General features: G+C 45.5%; 1 protein-coding gene across 2 annotated transcripts in view; it reads right to left on the bottom strand.

The window, feature by feature from the left end:
* The window catches only part of GPR132 (G protein-coupled receptor 132), an 86,706-nt gene that overhangs the window by 11,120 nt on the left and 59,499 nt on the right, over nt 1–16,087 (bottom strand). Inside the window, exon 1 of one of the 2 annotated variants that reach the window (XM_061998400.1) lies at nt 3,423–3,477. The exons of the other annotated variant lie outside the window; for it this stretch is intronic. The gene's annotated coding sequence lies outside the window, so the exon portion shown is untranslated. Of the gene's footprint in view, nt 1–3,422; nt 3,478–16,087 lie in introns of those variants that run through there. 2 annotated transcript variants of the gene reach the window in all.

Raw genomic sequence — 16,087 nt, 5'->3', positions numbered from 1 at the left:
GGGCACATTGCTAGAGCCGAGTGTGTCTATGTGCCAGGTTTAAAAAAAATCTGACTTCAGGTGGCTGAACAAAGAAAGGCCAAGAGCTGTGTTCCAACCCTAAGGTGTGCCCCTAGCAAAAAGATGGTCTTTCACAGTCTAGACTTTAGGATCTCCCCAGTTGCTACTTATGGACACCATCAGACCTTCAAACGGGAGACTCCTGGTAAGTCTCTGGCACCTAGAGCTGAAACACACTAGAAGCCAGAGGAAGGCCTGTACTAGAGCTGTTTTCACCCCAAACTCTCACAACTCAAAATCACCTCTGGGGCAGGAACTGTACACCTGGAATTGCTGGAGATTTGTGGACTGTCTTTTCACCTTTCATTGGCTGCTGAAGGTGGCCATGTGTGAAATCTGGACCAATGCAAGGTCTGTGTAATGAGCAAGTGAAGGACAACCACAGCCACTCTGTGGCCAAGAAAGAAGGTGTCCCTGCTCAGAGGAGCATCATGTCAGAGGTGTGAATCTCATCACCTGTCAGGCAGGCAAGAGATCCAGAAGTGGTAAGCCATGCATCTTCTGTTGCTCAAGTTCCCATGAAAGCCAGAGCATGCTGGCTCAGGGGACAGACATCCAGGGCCATCAGGCAGTGACACTTGCAGAGAACAGAAGGAAATATATCTGATCAAACCCCAAAACTCACAAGCTCCCCTGCTTTCTGCACTGACACCTTTGCTGCAATAATGACAATCATGGAGTTCACAGGCTTTTCCTACATCCCTAAAATATGGTTCTCTGTTCCATCCCTCTGAAATTCCCCAGTCAGAGTGTGGCTTAGCTGTACTGAAGAGTGAGCTCAGACAGGGTGGCTGCTCTCTGCCAGTAGTAGGAAAATGCAAAGATGGTGTTGAGCTTTGACCTTGTGACAGCAGGTTGACACCCATGGGGGAATTACTGGTCTTGCACTGGCCTTGTGGGTCTGTGTGGGAGCTGCTGTGACTTGTGAGCTGCGCTGCTGCTGGCAGCATCACTCAGGAGGCAATAATGTGTGTCAGAGAGATGTGAGAAGATGTCTTATCTGCTAAACCCTGTGTGACCTTGTCCTGGCTCCATGCATGAGAAACACACAGCAACTCTGGAGCCAGGAGCAGTGGGGACATATCAGATGCTTTTGGACAGGCAGCTGAATCAAAGGATCTAAAAACAACCTCAAATGGAACTGCACTGAACTGCTTGTTGCTAATTGCACCTCATGGCACGTTAAAAAATACAATAGGTTTGCACTGAGTAGCAAGAAAAGGAAAACAAAACCTGAGCATCAGGCCAGATGCACAATCACAAAGTTGTGGGGAGCAGCCACAGGAACCTGTTCCCATGTTGTCTGGTGCAGCAATTACTACAGCCACCAATCCAGCCGTGTTCCTGTTGCACTGGGACCACAACTGCTAATGTGAGCAGTGGGATGACCCTTTTTGGAACTGCAGCCATACTGCTCTAATGCTTCCCCACTCCCCACCCTTTCATAGCATAATACAATGATTTCACTTAGAAAAGACCTTTAAGATCATCAAGTCCAACCACTAAGCTCACACAGCCAAGCCCATCACTAATCCATGTCCCTCAGTACCTCAGCTATTTGTCTTTCAAACATCTCCAGGGATGAGAACTCCACCACCTCCCTGAGCATCCTGGGCCAGTGTCTCACAATTCTGTCAGTGAAAATGTTCTTCCTAGTCAGTGAAAATGTTCTTCCTAGCTGTCTTCTTTCTTTCTGGCATGGAACCACTGACTTACATGCACTTTCATAGCCTCTTGTACATGAAAATAAAGGAACCTGTCTGTGAGGTCAAAATCATTCTGCACTAAGCTGTGAGATTTCAGCTTCGAAGTAGGACTCAGCTTTGTCAGGTGCTCTCAGGCATTTCTACTTTGTCAGCAATGCTGTTTGTGTGAGGATGATGAGGCTACAAGAGCAGTCTCTGCAAGAGACATGGGCAATGCTGAACCTGAAAAAGTATCTACAGTTTCAGGTAGAAATCTCTACAGAAGGGGTGCTCGATTCAAACTGTCTTTGTTTAACTGTTCTGTCTTCTGAATAGGTTTATGGAAAGTCCTCAGAAGAAAATCAGCCTTGCCCATTGAGTGCTCAAGAGCTGAAGTGAGGCTTTTTCCTTCTTCTTTCCCCCAACCCCCCCTAGATGAGGTTACTGGAATTTAAGGAACTGTTAGAGGCAGCAGCTGATCTAAATAGAATTATGGGAAGGAGAGGTTAAAACTAAGCCCAGATGCTCCTTGGTCTTTGGCAGAGTAGCAAACTTTATGTTAACATGTCAAGAGAAGCCAGTAGCTATAATCTGCAGCGCTTTCTATTGCAACGTGAACACAAACAGATGGGGGAGGTAATAGGGAGAAGGAACCAACCAAGACGACCCTGTGAGAGCCTAAATTCAGGAAACAATTCAGTTTGATCAAATCAACAGGTCAGCCCTGGTCTGGTAGGATGTTTACCCTTCACTAAACTTCATTTGGTGTAGGGATGATTCTCTTCAATCTCTCAAAGTGAAAGTAGGAACCTTTAAGGTCTCAAAGGAAAGAACCCAACTCAATTCATTCTGCTCACCTAGCAGTGCAGTGTGGCTGCTGTTAACAACCTGTGGTTGTTAAAAAGTCTCGTGGTCTCCTTAAAGCTGCAGCTACCACGCAAAATAACGGCTCTGAGAAGTGCTAAGGACTGTCAGCTTGTGTTCCAAAGCAAGGTCTTTGGTTTGCTGAGGAGAGCATTGAGCATGGTCCCAGAGAAACAACTCAAGTCTCAAAACATTTGATAGAAGATAAAAATCTTTACTTAGTTACACAGGAATACTGTGTGAATAAGAGATAGGGAAAAAGAAGAAGTGTAGTGTGTCCAATGAATCACTACAGCCCAGCAGGTTAACATCACAATAAAATGCCTGCCTTGCTTTTCAAGCACAGTATGGATGAGAGGAAAGGCTGGATGTGCATTCTCCTTCTGGTCTACCAAAGCAAGCCTGCCATTCCTGTTTCTAATACGATTCTGTGTTCATGCCTCATGTTTCATAGTAAAAGTTAAATCTAACCTCACAGAACCTGTATCCTGCCAAAATGCTTCAGTCCTAATTATCTTCTGCCTCTGGAACTAAAATTGTTTTATAAGAGAGAGGGTTTTATAGGAATGTCTTAAGGAAGATAGGTAGCAAAGAGTCCATCAGCTGCAATGAACTCTAATTCATAGAGACCTAACAACACTTTCTGTCTGTTATATCAGTCACAAGGAGATTTCGACTACAGCGAAACATCATCAGAACCTGCGTTTCTGCAGCACAAACACACAGCATGGAAAAGCAGTAATCAAAGCAGAACAAAGCACAATGCTGCTAAGAAAGAAGTAATGCCTTGCCTGAGGGACAGAAATCACTTACTTCTTCTTTGGCTTTTGCAGAGGAGACGATGAAGTGCTCGACCTTGTGCGTGCGCTCACGGGCTGCTCTGTAGGAGCTGCAGGAAGTTACTAACGATACTATGTAGAGTCGTAAGTGGTGTGAGCTAAGAGAGAGTCGACTGCTTGTGACTTCAGCAGGCTCCCAAAGTGTGTCACTTGTAGTTAGGCACATGCTTACAGATAGGAGGGTGACTGGAGTAATCTAGCCTTGAAAATCTTAGTCCTGTCATCGCTCGAGAAAGTCATTGTAAAAAGACCTCTACGGTGAGGAATATTCATGGGGAAGATCCACTCCTGAAAATATACTGAAAGAAGGAGAAGAGACACAAGAAACTAATTACAGCAAGTATGAGGATAATCAGAAAGAGGAAAAAAACCAAATGGTCAGGGCAGAAAACTGTGGAATTAGCAGGAATGTAGAAGGAATAAAGAGCATTGTGCTGGTGGGTCTGTGTGTCAGTGCACGCCAGGGACTGAGGGCTATGATGTTTCTGCCAAGCACAGCAGGCAGGATAGCAGTTTCTGCTACATTGCTGCAAACCTAAAGGTTTCAACCAGTGTTCTGAAACAGCCTTTTCCCATAGCTGTCTCCTGTATTGCTTTCAGATATGAGAGAGTGCTTGCGCTCTTGTACAGTGGACTTGAGATCAGCCCTGCATGGCTGCTGCCTTTCACAAGCCAGTGGCTCAGCAACCACAGCTGCATTATAGGAGGAGACTTGTGAAAAAGGCTGTGCTTCCTTCCCCCATGTGCCAAACTGGGTTTGGAGGTATTTAGGCTCTTGACTTCATTGTCCATTTAATCTCTCCTCCTTGCTGTGCCATCAGGGCTGTGAGACACGCACAGGTATGCCTGGGCTCTTTGCTGGGCACGGTGAGCTGCTGAATCTGGCTGGTGAAGGAAGCAGAGACTGACCAGTGCAGTCAGAAGAGCAGCTAAGAGAAAAGAAAGCCTCAACAAGAGGTGTATCTGTCACATGTACAATGGTGAGAAGATATATATTCAGCTTATGCAACTGACAGATTCCATTTGTGAACCAGAAGTTTCACCTCTTGGAATTCTGTTGTCAGTGTGTGCTTGAAACATTGTGCTAATGTGTCTTGGAGGGACAAGACACCAATAAACTGCACCAAACCCTACTGGCTTGGGCTGCCAGGCTCTGTCAAGAACAGGATGCCTGTAGTAGGTGCTTATTCCTTATATGTACAGTGGAGCTAACACCCTCTCTGGGTGCTACACATATATTCACATGACTAAATATGAAATGTCTAGGTATTTAAATAGATGAGGAACATCATTAGAGCCCAATAGAAGAGGATGGTGATATGAGTGAAAGACCATTCTGGAGCCAGACATGCTAGAAAAGACAGAATGCTAAAGATGAGATGGTTTCAGCAGCTTTGAGAAGAACTCTAAGAGCGTAGTGTAGGGGAAAGCGACCTGGGGGTCATGATGGGCAGCAGAATGACCATGAGCCAGCAACGTGCCTTCATGGGCAAGAAGGCCAATGGCATCCTGGGGTGTATTAGAGGGGCTGTGGGCAGTACATCAGGAGAGGTTCTGCTCCTCCTCTACTCTGCCCTAGTGAGGCCTCATCTGGAGTACTGTGTGCAGTTCTGGGCTCCTCAGCTCAAGAAGGACAGAGAACTGCTGGAGAGAGGCCAGTGCAGGGCCACCAAGATGATCTGGATGACTGGAGCATCTTCCTTATGAGGAAAGGCTGTGGGAACTGGGGTTGTTTAGTCTGGAGGAGACTGAGGGGGGATCTTATTAACACAGGTGTTTAAAAGGTGTATGTTAAGAGAATGGGGCTGCACTTCTTTCTGTTGTCTCTAGTGACAGGACAAGGGCTTATGGACAAAATCTGGAACACAAAAAGTTGCACTTATTCATAAGGAAAAACTTCTTTACTGTATGTTTGAGAGATCATTGGCACAGGCTGCCCAGGGAGGGTGTGGAGGCTCCTTCTCTGGAGGTTTTCAAACCTGCCTGGGCTCGTTCCTGTGTGACCTGATTGAGGTGAACTTGCTTTAGCAGGGGGTTGGTCTGGGTGATCTCTAGAGGTCTCTTCCAACCCCAGCCATTCTGTGATTCTAAATTCCTTTCAATAGCTGTATTGAAAGTGAAATGTTTCCTCTGAAAAACTAAATAAATGCTTGGCATGTACTTTCATTCTGGGTTGAAAAAGTTACTTTCGTTTAGTTCTATTGGGGAAGGTTTCTGAGAAAGCATCTTTCTGTGAAGAGCAATTAATTCTCAGGGGCCAAAAGGAATTGGGGAAGAAGAGGCTTAAGCCAGCTTGGTAGCCTCCATCTGTCCATACTAGCTCACCTAACTGGACATAGTGCTGGACCCAGTCTGTGCACTGCTTAAAACCCAAGACTCCATCTTTGTCTTCCTCTGCATAGATATCAAACCCAGAGGAAACCACAAAGAATGATGTTGTCCTGATTTCAGCTGGGATAGAGTTAGTTTTCTGCCTGGTAGCTGCTACAGGGCTATATTTTGGGTTTACACTGCAGAGAACGTAGGTGACAGAGGGATGTTTTGGGTACTGCTGGGCAGTGCTCGCACAGCATCAAGGCCATTTCTGCTTCTCTCCCTGCCCTGCCAGGGAGTGGGCTGGGGGTGTGAGGAGGCCAGTGGTTGTACAAGAAGCTGAGAGGGAACCTGACCAGAAGAGCTGACCCAAACCATACCATAGGGTGTCATGTCCAGTGCAGAAACTCGGGGGGTTGGCTGGGAGGGGCAGATCACTGCCTGGGCATTGGTCAGCAGGTGGGGAGCAACTGCACTGGGCAGCATTTGTCTGATTCTTGGGTTTTGTTTCTCTTAATTACCATAAATATACCTTCTTTTTCTTACTGTTATTATATTTTAGCTTATTTATTATGCTTGTTCTTATCCTAACCCACAGGTTTTGGTTTTCTTTTCTGATTCCCCTCCCCATCCTCTGAAGGTGTGGGAAGGGAGAGTGAGTGGGTGAGCGGCTGCGTTGGGATTCATTACCAGCTGGCCTTGGAGCGTGACAGATGTGAATGATGCTTTTGAGTTGGTTAGAACATCTCTGTGTAAATGAAAATTCATCACTCAGAGATGTGGGACAGAAGAGAGGAGAGTGTTCTCCATCCTGAAGAAGTGGAGTTTTCCTAGAGACCAGTGGTGTCCTCTGTGGTGTTTTTTATGCACCAGACACAGTTCCCATGTGTGTGCAGTCAACTGTGCATTCAAATACCTACATGATTATGCTCTCTGTGATACCTACTTGCACACACTGATATAGGATATAGGATTTAGGAGACTCAGATATTTACCAACTAGACTTTATAGTGAAACATTGAAAATTGTGTGGTTCTCCATAGAGAAATGGAAGACAACGTGTCTCTGCACCCTAGAATTTTCCAGATGGACCTGAAAAACATTGCTATTTAGAGTCACTGCTGCTTCACTCTTCTCTCAGTAAAGCATCTCAAATCAACATCACCCACAGTCATTGCCCTAGCCAAGTTTTTACATCCAAAGGTGCTTTCAAAATCTCTTGACAAGATCTTCTGTGACTGGAGATGAAAACAGAGCTAGCACTTCCATGGATGGCACAAACAAACCAAACATTTCAAGTCAGTTTAGTCTGTAGTCAGTAGAGATAATACAAGTGGCACAGCAATATAAATTTTGGCCTGAGTTCTATTGTACTGATGCCATATCCAGGCAGAAAAGAGATCAGATAAAGGACCATTTACAACAGAAGGCAGAAACCCTCTGGCCTCTGTCTAAACTCTCTGTCTAAATCCAATTCAAGTAAATGGAAATGTTTCTTTGAGCCTCAGTGAGTTTAGCTTGGGCATTTTGAGCACATTTCTTGCTACCTTTTAATTGCTGTGTGCTATTTAGACAGCTGCCTTTAAGGCAGAATGTTTAAGCAAGTTAACCTGGATACAAGATGTCTTTTCTACACTGTACATCATTTTCCTACTGGGGTACAGTGACAGCCCAAAGGAAAAGGGAGAAAGAGTCTTGCTTAGTTTTAACTCACTGCTGCATAACAGACCTTTTTTTGGTGGGGATTTTCACAGCTCTGTGACAGAGAAAACACTTGTGCACTGTTGACCAGCAAAAGACTACTCAAGAAGACAGTTTTTGTGCAGTTGTGCATCTTTTTTTTATAATCAACTGAGGCTCATTTGTGTTGGAAAGTGATGGAATACAGCTTTAAATTTTACAGTGTGGAAAATGAGGAAGTGAACACAGCTCCTTGAAATATGAGTCTTGGTAGAAAAAAGCCAAATGTCCGGCTCTTGTTACTGGACAGCACACTGAACCAGGACTGAGCTGCAGACTGCAGATCTGTCTGGGGAGCACAGCATGCATGGAATGGAAAAAAGGCCTGTTTTAATGATGCAAACAAGGCAGAAAAGTGCTCAAGAGTCTCTCTAGGAGAGCAATGACCAGGAGCTAAGAAGCATTGAGGACTGAAGTCTGCCCAGCTCTGTGCTCCTATGGCCAAGCACTGTACAACTGAACCTGCACTGGTATGAGATAAAACCGTGTCTAATAAAGAGTCTCAATAGGTCGTGATTCAAACTGGGTTGATCTGTGAGTGTGGGTATGATGCTGTTGATCTGGGACAGGGACAAAACCCTGCTGTGGTGATTTTTGAAGTTGATATCAGGATGAAATGCAGGTTGAATCCTTCAAGACAGATAGTGTGGGGTGTACTCTGTGCTAAAACAGAAGCTCAACTTCCTCCCAGCAGCCGCCTACCTGCAGAGTCTTCCCCTTACACATGCAATGTCGCTCTGCACTGCTCTGGCAGTTGGCCAGCTGAGTGGCAAATCTATAGAGCTGAGCCCAGCACACAGCTCACATGGATTTCTGGCTTGCCATGCGCGTCAGCTCATAGCATGCAGTCTGCAGGGAATGCAGAAACCTTCCCTTTCGTCTGCTGGAAATGAAATGTAGAAGTATCAGCTGCTGATTTTCCGTGCACTGGCTTTTCTAGGTGTAATGCATGTCATGCTGCTGTAGGGCAGAATAAGACAGTCAGATTCCTTCTGGTTTGTCAGGTTGCATAAGTGCCTGCAGCTCACATGTGTGCCCGAAAGTCCTCCTGCTTTTCATGTGTCCCTTTTTTGTGAGTGACGTGTAGAAATTTGGTCATCATTTCTTTCACACTGATGCAGTGATGTGCCGTGTGCCTAGGGGCTGGTAATCCCTAAGTCAAGTATGTCACTGGTCATGCCCTCATCAAGCAGAAGTCTCTCACCCCAAAGAGAAAAGCCCTATCACTTTTGACATTTTGAGATTAACATGTACTCTGTCAAGAACTCTCTGGCATAGCACAGCTGGTTGTCAAACAATGTATCTTAGATTTGACTCTACTCTCACAGCTCAAGAGAGACAGGGTGCTTCTAGAGAGAGTCCAGTGGAGGGCTACAGAGCTGACTAAAGGACTGGAACATCTCTCTGATGAGGAAAGGCTGTGAGACCTCAGACTGTTTAGCCTGGAGAAGGGAACACTGAGGGAGGACATTATCCCTGCTACATGCACCTAAAGGGTAAATGTCAGGAGGACAGGGTGACACTTTTTTCTGTACTGTCCAGCAACAGAACTAGGGGTAATGGACAGAAGCTAGAACACATAAAGTTTCACTAGAATAGGAGGAAGAACTTCCCTGTGAAGGTGAGAGAGCTCTGGTACAGGCTTTGCAGGGAAGCTGTGGAGTCTCCTTCTCCTGAGGTTTTCAAACCCCACCTGGACGTGTTCCTGTGCCCCTGATCAAGGTGAACCTGCTTTAGCAGGGGGGTTGGACTGGATGATCTCTAGATTCTGTGATTCTGTGACTTTTCTGGGGCAATGACAGATTTATCTTGCATATGCTAAGAGTAAAGAGGTGTCAGTCTGTATGTAGGAGTCCTTGGGGTGAGATGGGGTATACAGCTGTATTATATCTACCAGCCTTTTCAGTAGAGCCTGCTGCCAGCACTGCACCTGCAGCCAAAGCTGAGATGAGCGAGTGCAGAAACATGTTCAGCTTGTCCAGTCTGAACTAAAACAAGACAACCAAACCCTGTATGTAGACTGAGAGACCAGTCACCTGCAGCAGCCTTGAGCACGATGTGTGGAGCCCACAGCCTGGGGCTCAGCCTTCGGATGGGTATGTCTGGCTTTCTTTTTTATTAAACCCGCTCCTTATACTAGGAAACTGTAACACCCTCAGGGTTGAAAAGGTTACAGTTGTTAGCGCAGGGGGAGGAAAAGGGTGCGGTTGAAAGAACATGCCTTTCTGACTTCTGTTACAAGCTCAAAGTAGCAGCAGCGGTGGGACAACACCTGAGTCAATTTAACCTTAGCAAAGGTGGAAGGAAGAACCAGTTACACATCTGTGGCATGGTGTAAACTCCTGAGCAACCATGTTTTATCCTGTGGTGCAAATATATAGAAACTCAAGCTGATTTTGCTGTAGTTTCAAGCCTCATTTTGTTTTTGGCTTGGAAGGCTTCTGTGAAAGAGCCAAAACCTGATGAAATTCAGTATTTCAGTGTGCATTAAGGGGATGGTTTACTGAGGAGATGTAACATTTTAGTGCTACTGCATGGCTCTCATGGTTTTGGTTATTATATCTCAGATTAATACCAAAAACGTGTGAACCACAGAAACAAAGTCACTAAATTTATCCAGTGGGTTGAATGGCTGAAGGACGGAGAATTGGCATACACAGAGTAAGTGCCTTGGACAAACCTGGGCTTTGGATCAACTAAACCCCACTCAACCCCCTCTGCTGAAACTCTTCATTCCTGTTGTTTCCCCTTTAGCCTTCACCAGTTTTCTCCACAGCTAGGCTTGACCAAGCTGCTGCAGCAGAGATGCAAAAGGCTCCGGTATTTACATTGCATCAGCTCCTCCTAGTATAGTTGGAGAGCCTCACTGCCAGCTCTCCCTAGCATAGACCTCAGCAGTCCACCTTGGACTCTTATATCAAGCCCTTACAGATTGAATGGCTTTAGGAAGTTTGTACCCTGCTAGAGGAAACTGCTGTTGAACTGGCAGGCACCCGTGGGTTACCCCAGCACATGTGCTGAGGGGCACCTCAGAGAAATGCTGCAGACAGGAAAGCAGGAAATGTTTTGCAGAGCAGAGATAACACTGAGAATAATACTCTGCAAATGGTTTGATTTACTGACTGGTTTGCACAGGGGCTGCCATGCAAGCACCACAGGAAAAGGAAACGGGACTGACGAGGAGTGGGAGGAAAAAGGCATCAGGACAACGAAATGGGTTGGCAGGTTTCATTGGGGATGGGATGCAATGTCCTGGGTTTTCTCTTGAGCACACTGTGTTGTGGAACTCTATGACCACACGTGACACTGAGGATGTGAGTCCTTTGATTCCAAAGGAAATGCCTGCATTTATTTAACAGCTTGCCTTATCTTGGGATTCTCCTGCACTGGGGATTCCCTCTTGTGTGCAGCTGGAATCACCCTGCATAAGTGGCTTGGACAAACCTGGTGAAACCCAACTGAATCCCACTCAAACCTCTCTTCTGAAACCCATGACAACATGCCAGCCCTTACCTAGAGCAAACCAGACCCTGAGCCACTGATCTGAACTTCAGCACCACTGTGTGATGGAGAAGTGGTTGTGGAGCAAGTATGTGATGGCAAAGTTGTGACTGCTGTGCTCCATTTCTCAGACTTTCCTTGAAAGTCCCTTTTGGGAGACCTCGAGAGGTCTGTGTGACTTCATGTGGGGTCAACCTCCTGCATGAATGAGCCTCAGCAAAGTGATGGGAGATGCACCACCTGCCAGGAACATGTATCTCTGAAAGCATCACAGAGAACCTCTCTGCACAGTGAATCTTCCTGAGCCTTGCCAGACTTTTTCTGATTGACCTGACTGCACCTCAATGGAGGAGCTCATGGAGCTGCACAGGCTTGTTTATTCATTTTGCTCTGCTTTCTTTGTGTCACTGCTTTCCAGTGGCAAAGCTGAGGCTCATATGTGTCTAATGATCTGGTTGACGATACCACTCTGCATCAGCCTGGCCACGGAGCCACCTCCTGCAGAGTCAGATGGTTACCTCTTATGCCTTCTTTGAGGCATCTTCTCAGAGTCTTGAGGGGTGCTGGTAGATGTGAAAGGCCTCTTTCAACCTCTGCTGCTGTATTGTCACAAGCAACTTAATGTTTTGGAGAGAGGAAAGTGCCTGATGAAGGTATGACATTCAGCCTTCAATTAAAGTGAAAGATTAAGTGTGGCACATGTTTTGAGACATTTGCTTTACCTTTTCTCAAATAAATTCCCTGACAGAGTCTGAAAAAGTACATATGTTCTACCTTGAGATTTGTATCCATGTATACACATGGAAGGGAAAAATCCACATGTTTCCCCCTCCTTTCTGACCAGTTTTTCAGATCCTCTTACTCCATCATAAAGATGGAACAGACAACAGAAAAATCTACTGGAAATCACCCTTGAAAATACTGACTTTAGAGTTTTGGCACAATTTTCTCAGTATAAATAGGTGTTTCTAGATATTGGGTCTTTCTTATAGACATCTGGGACTTTGGCTGGTGTTCAGCAGTTTCCCTTCACTTAATGCATTTACAGCCTCGTTTTCCAAACACTATTTCCTTGCCCTTCTTGGTGCTGGGAATGTATTTATTTGAATATGTGTTTGTGAGGTAACCACAGTAAATTGGAAAGATTCTTTCCCATGAAAAAATGTCTCTTGCCTTGCTGTGTGTCCCGCCTGCACCAGGACAGGCTGGGGTTGACCTGCTGGGGAGCAGCTCTGCAGAGAGACCTAGGAGTGCTGGTTGATAATAAATTAACCATGAGCCAGCAATGTGTTCTCTTGGCCAAGAAGGCCAATGGCATCCTGGGATGCATCAAGAAGAGTGTGGCCAGCAGGTCAAGGGACCCCTCTGCTCTGCCCTGCTGAGGCCTCTTCTGGAGTCCTGTGCCAAGTTTTGGACTCCCCAGCCCAAGAAGGACAGGGAACTGCTGGAGAGAGGCCAGTGCAGGACCACCAAGATAATCAGGGGACTGGAATATCTTACTTATGAGGAAAGGCTGCGGGAACTGGGGCTGTTTATTCTGGAGAAGAGGAGACTGAGGGGGGATCTCATTAATAGTTACAAATATCTAAAGGGTGGGTGTCAGGAGGTTGGGGCATCCTTTTTTTCAATGGTAGCTAGCAACAGGACAAGGGGTGATGGGATGAAGCTGGAACACAAAATGTTCCATTTAAACATAATTAAAAACTGTTTCAGTGTTGAGGTGATGGAGCCCTGGCATAGGGAGGGTGTGGAGGCTCCTTCCTTGGAAGTCTTCAAGACCCACCTGGACACACTCCTATGTGACCTGATCTAGGTGGATCTGCTTTGGCAGAGAGGTTGGACTAGGTGATCTCTAAAGGTCCCTTCCAACCCCCACCATTCTATGATTCTATGTTTCTTCCATCATCTTTTCTCCTGACACTAGCATCTTCAATCATTCTGTACACAGAACTACCCATGGAAAGAGAAATGGTGTAGCATTTTAATCCGTGAGACTGGAGACGGGAAGCCTGTCTGCCTTGTGAGTCTGTGGTGTGTGAGAGTCATATCTGAGATAGCTTTTCGAGTTTACAGAGTGGAAGCAGGTGGTCCTTAACACCACAAAGCTCTGTCTGCTCCAGGTTGCCCAGATGTGGAGTGTTTTTGCATGAAACTTCAGTGCAGGCGGACCCACAGACTTCAATATTTTAAGAAATGCAAATGCTTTACAAATTCTCCACCAGCTTTGCTAGAGCATGTGGGCAAATAATGGGAAGGAAACAGATGCAACTCAGCTCTGGACTGGTCTTGTGGGATCTTTTCATTAATCTCATTGTTGTCTGAGTCTTCATTTCTCTGTTTAAAAAGATAGCTGTGATGTCTACTTCCTATCTTGGGATGAAGTGGCAAAAAGATACATTATGAGACCCAGGTAACCTTAAAAGTTAAAAACAATATGGATATCTGTGTGTAATGAACATGCATGAAATCCTCAGAATTATACAGAACTAAACACCAAGACTCCTGTGGACCTGACTGGGTGAAAGTGTTGTGATGTGCTGGGCCAGCCTCACCACTCCAATCCCAGTCAAACAGAACCTCTCTGGTAGGAGAAACTCAGGCTGCAGTCCAGCTGCATTCTGGAGTGGCAGCTTAGAGAGTACTTACAGCAGATGTATGGGTGAAAATAAAGCATGTCTTGTTAGGCTCTCAACTACCAGGTACTCAAGAAAACACAAATACAAGCAAACTCGTAAAATCTGACCTCCATTCTTCTGCAAAGGCTCTTTCTTGTCCCATCACCTCAGGTGACATCTGGGAACTTTTGGGAGCAGGAGGAAAGTGCTATGAGGACAGAAGAAGAAAGCAGATGGTCCAGAAAGGATGCAGTGTCTTTACTCTGCTTGGTTTCAAGATGCTTGAGATGCCTAGATGTCTGTAAGGGCTCTGGACTGGGATACATGAGTTCATTTTTCTGTGGACAGGTAAACATGAGTATCTATAGGTAGGAATAGCCTATCTGTAGGAATAGCCACCGATATCCTGAGAATGTTTTTGGTTGCCCTGAAGAAACCTGACATTGTATTACTACAGCCTGGCAGCCTCTTTGCTCAGGACTTCTTTAAAAACCAGGAAAGCAGCAGCAACAGCAGAAGCATTGGTCAGCAGCCTCCTGTTACCCACCTCAGGTGACTCAGGTTTCTGTACATTTTGCTTTGTGTGAAAACAGCCCCTGGTGCTCCGTCTTCTCTCCAGCAGACCTGAAACAGCCACCTAGGCCTGCAGTTTCTACTGAGTCCAGTTTGCAATAGCTTTTACTTGTATTTTTGCAGTTGCCACCCTGCTGTATGCACCAGCCCCCTTTCTTATAGGCAAAACCAGCATGAAGGGAAACCAGAACTGAACCTAGCATCTACATAACTGCTTGAGGGTATGGCTCCAGGAGGCAACATCACAGTCCACCTCTATCCAGAGGGGAAAGTCCAGCTCCCTTTGAAAAATACACAGCAGGATCGTTTTCTACCATTTGAGTGAGAAGATTTGGCCCAACCAAGACTCTGGCAAATGCCAAAGCTGCTACAAAGGCAGCAGGCAACAAATCACTATGTTGGCTCAGCTGCCTGCAGAACTGCAGCTTATATCAGTCTGAAGCACAGGCTTTAAGTGCTTTATGAGCTGAAGGTCTTACCGTTGGACCAGAGCTATGGAGGTAGATGCTTTAGTAAGTGGATCTCTGTCAGAACAGCATCAGGCCCCCAGTGGCTGTTCCTGTTAGCACGTGGCAGCACGACTGAAAAAAATTCACTCCTGTCTGATGGCTGGTAGAATGACAGCCAGGGATGTGCCAGCTAATGCTGTTGCTTTTAAATTTTGTTAAAATGAGAATTTTAACAACATGGACACAGTGGATACAAGGTCTGTTTCCCCAGAGAGCTTCTTAGCAATCCACAGGCATAAAAACAGGAGGAGAGAATAAAGGCTGTCATACTACGTATAGAAAGGACATCTTCTGGTGCTGTCCACAACTGTTCTGTGGCTCCTCAATAGTGGTTTGCTGTGACCAATTAGGAGTCTGTCACAGTAATCTAAAACTTGTGCATCTATTTCTAGCAACAATGCTTTCTGTTAGGACACCATCTTTTATATTCCTTTTAGAAGGGGTCTTACTAAAAGCACCAGTGGTAGGACAACAAAATAATCGTCTTTTGATGCCAAAATCCCTTTGAAAAATGCTGGCAGTGTGGTGGTATTTACTCTTCAAAGCCTAACCCATTACATGGGAATGAACAGAAAGCAACCTCTTGTAGTTAAAAACCTTATCAAGCTCAATCACAACATCCAATTAAAAGCCGTGTTCAGATGCAAGATGATTTATGAGTTCAATTATTGCTTTGTTGAATAAGAAATTCCAAGTAAAATGAAAGATCAGATTCTATCTGCTCTCAGTCTTCTTTGGTAACCACCAGATTACAAATAGTCCCTACTTCCATGTCTGCTGTTGAATTTCAGTTCACTTTATTTTAGCATATTTGAGGGGAGTTTGTTTATGATATAGCTAAGGGGAATTTCCAGATGGAAAGGAGGAGTTAGTACATACAAAGCTGGACTCTGAGCTTTTCTTCTAAGAAGCTAAAAAGCAAACAACAACAGTTCCCTGTAACTGGTGCTTTTTAATCTGGCCATGTAGGTGGTATGTTGAAATAATAGTTTGATGGAGATTAAAGGAAGAGTGACTGCTATGCAACTTCTATCAGAAGGGGGAATCCCAGCTCTTTAAAGAGCATGCACAGCTAGACATGAGGAGTGCTGTTATAGGGTTCAAAAGGAAAGACAGCCCAAACAGTCCCCTTCTCCTAAAACCTCCCCTGAATTTCCACTATGTATAAAATGGAACAGGTCCTTGGCCAGGGAGGTTTCTGCCAGCATCGGTGTGTGGCTGCTGAGTCTGGGCTCTGTGTCTCACCCTCGTTTCACTCCTTTGCTCTGGGCTGAGTCTAAAGATGTCCTGCTGGGTTAAAGCATCTGCAAAGACAACAGTCTTGCTCTGGAGATGCAAAGAACAGAGACCCCAGCCAGTTCCCCACTGTGCTTGGTCTCTTCTCATGG

This window comes from Colius striatus, chromosome 6 (genome assembly GCF_028858725.1).
Source record: "Colius striatus isolate bColStr4 chromosome 6, bColStr4.1.hap1, whole genome shotgun sequence".
Lineage (NCBI taxonomy): Eukaryota > Metazoa > Chordata > Aves > Coliiformes > Coliidae > Colius > Colius striatus.
Note: the sequence above shows the minus strand (reverse complement) of the source record. Positions and strands in the feature narration are given on the sequence as shown.